Below are 7,708 nucleotides of genomic sequence, written 5' to 3'. Positions count from 1 at the left end.
ATGGAGAAATGTACAAAGACAGTTGAAAAATATTACTTTTTGTAACTTTTTTCCTGTTGTGATGTCTGTAGAGTCCAGCCCATAGAGGAAAAATCCATATTTAAGTCTTTAATTGTCTGTATTAGTGCAAATGAGTGATTGTCATGGCTTTCAGGCCATACTCATCACAGTGGCAGTGTGAAATTATTCCACAATTCCATATATCTTGGCATGATTACAAATCTATTCAGCCTTTTAAACTAAAAACCTTTCTGGAAATCTGACTCGTTGTTTTTACAGACACAGACTAACACAGCTATCCTTGAGTCTTTTCTCATAAAAGAAACCTTGGTAGAAGATTGTTAAAGACACGGTCTCATCAATAAGCAAGCAATGAGGAAAAATGATGCCACTCAAAGATGGAAGAAATGGCATTGGGTTATGTAACAACTGGATCATGACTGCACAATAATGACAAATAGGCATTAGGGATCAAGCTCCAAACATAACATATAATCGTGTTCTGTGTGGTTTGTACCTGCCCTTGACAACTAATGGGTCTGACAAACTTATGTGAGGCTTGGCAGAATCCAATTTTTATTTCTTTATAATTAAAAAAATTAATCATTTTATGAGTATCCATTTAAATATTGCTAGTTGTATGAAATTACAGGGTGGTCCGACAATGGAAGGAGTCAGACAATAATTATTTAATGACAGTAGATGCTAAAATTCAAAAAGTTAAAACTCTGTAATATTAAAAAACAAAGTATTATCCTATGTCAAAATAAACAAAGTAAATATTCTTATATCAAACTGAATAAGTTCTCAAACAGTATTTTTCTTACTTTGCCTATCTTTGAATTTTTATTATTATAAATGTAAATACTTTTCATTAGTTTGTCTGTGGATGGTGAAATAGTCATTTACCAAAATTTCCAAGCCTATTCAAATGTCATGACTACCTTTTCACTATCACTCACAATGATTTCATCAATGGAGTTATCACTGGACTAAACTCATAATCATTGCCTGAATTACCAGCTATAAAACTAGACTCAGGAAGGAACTCATGATGAGGTGTAAATCTACCTCATCTGTGATTATCTATCAGTCTCTTAAATCAGAGATGAGTCTGAGATGGAAAATACAAATTCAGAAAGTTTGAGGTATTTAAATGTAAAAGATTGGTCCTCCCATTATAGAAATAAGTACCAGTTGGAAAACTCAGATCCAGCTTAGGATTTCAAATCTTACAGGATGTTAAGAACCAGGATTTTGGTTCAGGTCCATCTCTAGGATAAACCCAAAGTATATTAAATATATGTAACAAACTATAGTCATGAAATGTTAAGGTTACAAGCTCAAACACCAAAAGTCAGCAAATGTAAAAAGTAAGGTTTTCAGAAAAGCACTGGGAACAGCTAGGGACTTTCAGCCACCCAGGATGTGGGTGAAGCTCCTTGCAGTGGGGGCGGGAGTGCACTTTTTTTTTTCTTCTCCCCCTTCTGGGCAGGCTCAGACATTTAGGACAGTTGCTTGAACTCTTAGCTCTTCAGCAACTCTTGACAGTAACCAGCTGCCTCGCTGATTCAGCATCTGCCACTGTATCAACTAACATATTTGCAAGCTGTTACTGTTACAGCTTCTCTAGTTATAGCTCCTAGTTTGTGTTTTATAAATACCTGCTTTATTTATTCACTAAAAGTGGAATCCAAATAATGCTATTCATCATAGTTATGACTGTCCAAAACAGACTGTTACTTATATGGAGAGTTCACTAAAGTTATTTCTGGATTTGTTCTGTTCATCTGAAATAAATGATTCAGACTGAAAGTAGCTGTTAGCTGTTTGTGTATAGGGAAACATCGTAGATTCACTTGCAAAATTTGATAGGAGAAATTAATTTTGTGGCAATAAGATTACATGGGATCTTGACTGAGGCATTTTGCAGTTCCCTATTAGACAGATCAGGAAGCAACTTTTAACTATTTCTAATTTTCTTATAATTTAGTAAGAGTGTTTGTTTTCCAAATAAGGCAAAATACTAGTTTTTAATGAGAACTAGACAGAGAAAGATTTAAGTTGCTTTAGTTCAGTAATTTTAGAGCAGCTTGGCGAGCAACAGAAATCTTAATTTTTTGCAGTTTAAAAAGTTCAACTGTTGTGGTGTTTCTGTTTTATTTCCTTCTCTAATAACTCAAGCACAGCTCTATCTTTTATTTAAAAAACATCATTTTGGGATTGAGACCATGAAAAAATTCAGCCCACAAGAAGACTTTCAGAAAGTTATGAACAACTAAAAATAGGGATTTGTAACAGAGATGTTATTGCAGTCATAAGTATAGCGTTTAGGAACATGAAGATTGCCATACTGGATCAGACCAATGGACCATCTAATCTGTTACCCTATTTCTAACAGTGGTTGATATCAGACAAAGGTATAAAATCTACATAATACACAATTATTCAATAGTGTGCACATGGGGAAAGATGTGTGTGTTTTCATACTGATGTAGTGGTATTTTAGCACCTAAATAGGACAGGAATTAGTATTAAATAAGCAATGTAAGAGACAGATACTTGCACTGAAACATTAAGGGTTTAGATTCTTTATTTATCCTATGTAATATAACAAGAAGGTATTCTTAGACTATCTTGTTTAGGTTCTTATGTCTACCATCATAACATTCATCTAACTATTTAATCCTTTAAATAATCCTATTAAATCCTAAACTTCAATAACATCTCAACTCACTAAGATGCATAAATTAATTGCACTACTCTAATCTCTAAACACTATTTATTTTCCAGGTAGATTTAAAGGACCAGATTTTTGTCTACAAAATAAACATTTAAATAATAGTTTTACGATATGGCAATGTAATTTATTGTATCTTAATCCTACAATAAGTACTAATATTTTGAAATGGATTTTTTTACAGTTTTTGTATTAATTTATAGACTTCTCATTTAAGTTCATAAATCGCACATAGAACACTATTTAGACTACAATCTACAACCATTTCCTGGCTCAAGCCTGTCACTGAGGGAAAGCAGCTGTATGACTTACACTGACATCAGCGTCATGGTACAACAACTGCTCTGCCACGGATGTGGAAGCCCAGACTATTAATGTAGGAAAAAGTCCCTTCAAGTGTGCAGCATTACCAAGAATATGGTTGGGATTATTGTGCCAGGTAAGATGCATAGTTCACCTTTAAAGGTATTCTAGCCCACTGACCTGGAACATAAGTTATTTTAGATTTTAACCAGAATAATTATCTTGAGAGTACTTAAGTGCTGAACAGAGTAATTGAGTTTAAAAATAAAAGCTGTGTGTTCTTCCTTATCTTTAGTTTGATCACTTGAATTTTCCATATATAATTATCAGCAGGGCTCAACAAATAATACAATCTACTCGCCTATGACGAGTAGATTACAACCCGGAAGAGCTGGGTTTGGGCGATCTGTGCATGCACAGATCGCTGGACAGCACAGCTGGCAAGCGGAACTGGCCGCAGTTCAGCGAGCCCTGATTATCAGCATACAACCTGTTCGTTTAGGTAGACTTTCATGAAAAGGATGAGGTGTGCTGGATTCTGAAACTGGATAAACTAGAGCTGTGGTGTCCAACACACTAGCCACTAGTCATATGTGGCTATTTGACCAGGGTAGTGTTGCTAGTTGGCTTGAACAATGTGGCTATTTGGCCAGTTGGGTGTGCCTAGTTCGCTATAGAAGTAGCCATAACGTAGGGCCAAACGCAGATGATAGCTTTCCTTCAGGTCTGAATTGTCTTAGTGAGGGCAAACTGCTCTGGTTTTCTGATGAGTGAGGTACTCTTGGGGAGTAGAAGGTTGTAAATGATAAAATAATCTAGTTTCAGCCAATGAAGGACTTTAAAGATTTGGATCAGAATATGAGTAGCAACTAGCACAGAGTACAGAGCACTTGTCCAGTGTGTTCCTTGTGGTTCAACTCACTCATAAAGCTAGTTGCTATGTTTTGGACAATCTGGAGTTTTTGCCTGGCCATGGTTGCCAAAGCCAAAGTAGTGAGAGGTTAAGACTAGAGGTAACTTGACATCAAGGAGGCTGCATGTACTGATTTAAAATAATAATTAGTTATTTGTAGATAGTTTTAATACACCTATTCCTAGATCTTCAAAGTTAGATTAAATATCTTCTTCCAACAAGGAGCCCCCCGCAGCCCAAACAACCCCTAACAGTAACCCAAAGCTGGAATATAGCCCTGTGCCCAAACTGCTGTGGAAATCTGGTCAAGAAATTGTAGGGTTTTTGTTTTTAAATCACAGTTTCTCAGGATTTGTTTCTATTATTTTTTCCTCTCCCTTTCTCTTTCCTCCCACCCCCATTCCCAATGCTGACATGGAAAATGAGGGAAAATAAGAGGGGAGAGAAGGGAGTGAAGGAAAAAGATAGAGAAAGAGGATGGAGACTGACTGAACAAAGGAACAATTCAGAATATAAAAAAAAATTCTTAGCAATAATTCATTTAGAAAAAAGAGTATTTGGGGGCATTGTAGGGGAATGTTTGAGGAAAAAGGTTGACTTAGCCTTGTACAGTGCCCTGCTGAAGCTCATGGTGGAGGGTTGGGGGAGGGAGGGGGAAGGAATGAGGTAATTATACGGTGACCATATTTTCTGAACCAAAAATGGGGACACATGATATAAGGGCCCTACCATTAATCAAATGTTACCCATGCCCCGATGCCATTAGCCATGCCCCCTGACTCTTTAGGCCCCACCTGCCTGCCACAGGATGTCCCACCACTGGGGGTAGTAATTCCGGGGTCAAGATGGACACAGGACCAGAAGTAAAGGGTATCATGTGACCCCTCTAAGAATTCCTCCCACTATCCTCTACTAATATGGATGGGTTTGGGCCCCATAGGCCCACCTGAAGAGCAGATTTGTCCAATCAGAGGGAGTTCAGGGGCCGTGTGATGGGTTCAGAAGTGGGTCATGTGACCCCCCCTCTAAGAACGCCTCCCACCGTGTGTGCATGTGTGTGTAGATGCTCATGGCACTGCTTGTGGAGTAGGGATGTGAATGCTATCAGATAGTCCAGTCCACTAGTCACTTCTCTCCCACACCTTGCTGCCTCTATCAAAAAAGGAAAGGGGGGAAGAGAACAGGGTACTTCAAAGCGGAAGTGCCACATGGAGACTGTAGCCAGATCCTGGAGTCCATACAATGCTGATGCTTTGGGCCATCTGCAGGTGGCATTTCAAAGTGGCAGCGAGCCCAGGGTCAGCAGGGGAGTCCCCAGCTGATCCCAGGGCTCCACCTGCCTTTCCCCTTTGAAGTGTAGCAATAGCCCTACACTGCGGGACTGCTTGGGGGATGGAGAACTGGGGCCCTGTGGAGCATACAGATGGGCGACAAATCAATCAAGCGGTTGGGCGGGAGCTGCGCAATGCGGAGTGGGGGCGGGGCCGAGCTCCTGACGCTCCGCGGTGCTCGGGGCCGGGCGGGAAGGACACCCACCAATGGGCTTTTCCCCTCCTCCCTTTCCGTTGTGCAGTGATGCCGGGAACTAGGGGGGTTGTGGTTGGTAGCAGGGGAGCGATACAGGGAACGCTGGGTGCCGAGGGGCGTTCTGCGGGCACGTGGGGCGCGGGTGTACGCGCGGGGATCGCTGCGGGGGGTGCTTAAGACCAGTGTGGGAACCAGCAGCGCCTGGCCTGGCCTGGCTCTGGCCATGACGGCTCGGCGGGGTCCCGACAAACCAGGCGCGAGGCGGCGCGCGCAGACCGGGCAGCTCAACTGGGCAGGCGCGAGCGCGGGTTCCTTTGAACTGGGCGGGGCGGGGCCGAGCGCGCGCCTGAGGCGAGGCGGGGCCGGGCGCCGGCAACAACCAGCGCGAGCGGCGTGTGGCCTGTGGTGAGACGCGGGGGGGGGGATTCTGTGCCGGGGCGTTGTGGCCTACGCAGGCTGGCGGCGGGGGCGGGGCGGTGTTTCCCGAGAGGATGGGAAGCGCTGGGTGACCGTTCCCGCTCGGGCGCTCGCGGGGGGGCTGGGACTGGGGCATGATGCGTCTAGAAACGGGCCCTGCAGTCCCAGCCTCCGAGCTTAGTGCGTCCTGGGGCTGGGACCAGTTGTCAGCCCCGGAAATGCCCCGGACCCAGTCCCTCCCAGCCCCGGAAGTGTTCCCGTCCCTCCCTGCCACCCCCGGAAGTGCCCTATCTCACCCCCATAATATCCCATCCCTGCTAATGCTGGAAGCTCACTCCCCAACCTGCCACTCTCAGAGCTGCGCCCGGCCACCCCCGAAGCCTACCAGTGCCCCATACCTAAGAGATGCCGTGTGTCCGCCCCTGCCTTGGTAATTTGACATCCCTGGAAATTACCCCACCCACTAACCTGCCATTCCTGGAAAAACCAATGACTAACCACTATCCTGGTAATCTGACATGTTTGGAAAATGCATCATGCTCCACTCACCCTGATAATCTGCTATCTCGATAAAATATCCTGCACCCACTTGCAAGGCCTGGAAATTTTCCACTCTCACCACCTTCCTGCCATGGAAACCTGCTATAGGGAAATGCCCCTAACATGTTACTATTTTGATATCTGGATTTCTCTAAGAAATTCCCAGTACCCACTTTCACCAGAGGTACCTACTAGCATATTCTAGTGGATAGCTTACTGGACTGGGAGTCACAAAATCTGTGTCCTGTATGTAACTCAGCTATTGTCCTGTGCTGGGATGTTGGGCAAGTCACTTCAATTCTCTGCAGTGCAGTTGCTCCTCACATTTGATTTATCTTGTCTAGATTCCTGTTTGCAAGAAAAACTGTTTCTCACTATGTGGTTTTTCAGTGCCTTCCACAATGAAACCCTTATTTTATTTGGGGGTTTCTAGGAACCACTGTAGTATAAATAATAATAGTTGGAATTGAATATTTATAAATAATTGGTGGAATCAGGCACAATGATCTGTTATTGCTCAGAAATGCTTTTTTTTAAAAAAAAAAAACTCCCCATCTGTTGCTGCAGTAAATTGCCTGTCTTGGGGAATAACCTTTCATCCTCAAGAAATACCATGTTGCAGTGATCACTGATAAGGAATGATAAACAGGGAAAACAATGCTTCATGCCTCACCTAACAAAATAACAGCCAAACAACTAAAATGCACATTTTGATTCATCCAGCAGTTCCTTTCTGCTGGTTGAAAGAGATGCTTCATCTCTGGATTGTTGCCTTTGTTCTTGGTGCATTTATTTTTCTTAAATTGTAAATAAATCATATTGCCAAATATAGCTAGGTAAGAAACCTGCCCCTAAATACAGTGATCCACGCTCTTATAATATCGCTATATGTACTGACCCTGCTGCCTGTATTGACACCATTGATTTCAGTGAATTTCTTATGGTTGCCAGGCAACGCTGCATGATTGTAGTATTGTGAGTTTAGGTCTGTAAAACCAGCAAAGACAAAAATATCTCCTGATTCTAAGGCCTTATGTGAATTAAAATGTTAAATGTTGTAGAGATTATTGAACTCCAGGGCTACGTCTAGACTGGCATGATTTTCTGCAAATGCTTTTAATGGAAAAGTTTTTCTGTTAAAAGCATTTGCGGAAAAGAGCGTCTAGATTGGCACGGAAGCTTTTCCGCAAAAGCACTTTTTGCGGAAAAGCGTCTGTGCCAATCTAGACGCGGGTTTGCGCAAGAAAGCCCCAATCGCCATTTTCGCC

General features: G+C 42.5%; 1 protein-coding gene across 2 annotated transcripts in view; it reads left to right on the top strand.

The window, feature by feature from the left end:
- The first annotated feature begins 5,644 nt into the window (after window positions 1-5,644).
- RAD50 (RAD50 double strand break repair protein) overlaps window positions 5,645-7,708 on the top strand; it is a 60,294-nt gene continuing 58,230 nt past the window's right edge. Inside the window, exon 1 of one of the 2 annotated variants that reach the window (XM_075900349.1) lies at window positions 5,645-5,888. The gene's annotated coding sequence lies outside the window, so the exon portion shown is untranslated. Of the gene's footprint in view, window positions 5,889-5,958; window positions 6,331-7,708 lie in introns of those variants that run through there. The other variant, XM_006128515.4, reaches the window with a different exon arrangement.

The sequence above is a fragment of the Pelodiscus sinensis genome, chromosome 17, assembly GCF_049634645.1.
Source record: "Pelodiscus sinensis isolate JC-2024 chromosome 17, ASM4963464v1, whole genome shotgun sequence".
NCBI classification, from domain to species: domain Eukaryota; kingdom Metazoa; phylum Chordata; order Testudines; family Trionychidae; genus Pelodiscus; species Pelodiscus sinensis.
The sequence above is the reverse complement of the archived record's forward strand: the minus strand, read 5'-3'. Positions and strand labels throughout refer to the sequence as shown.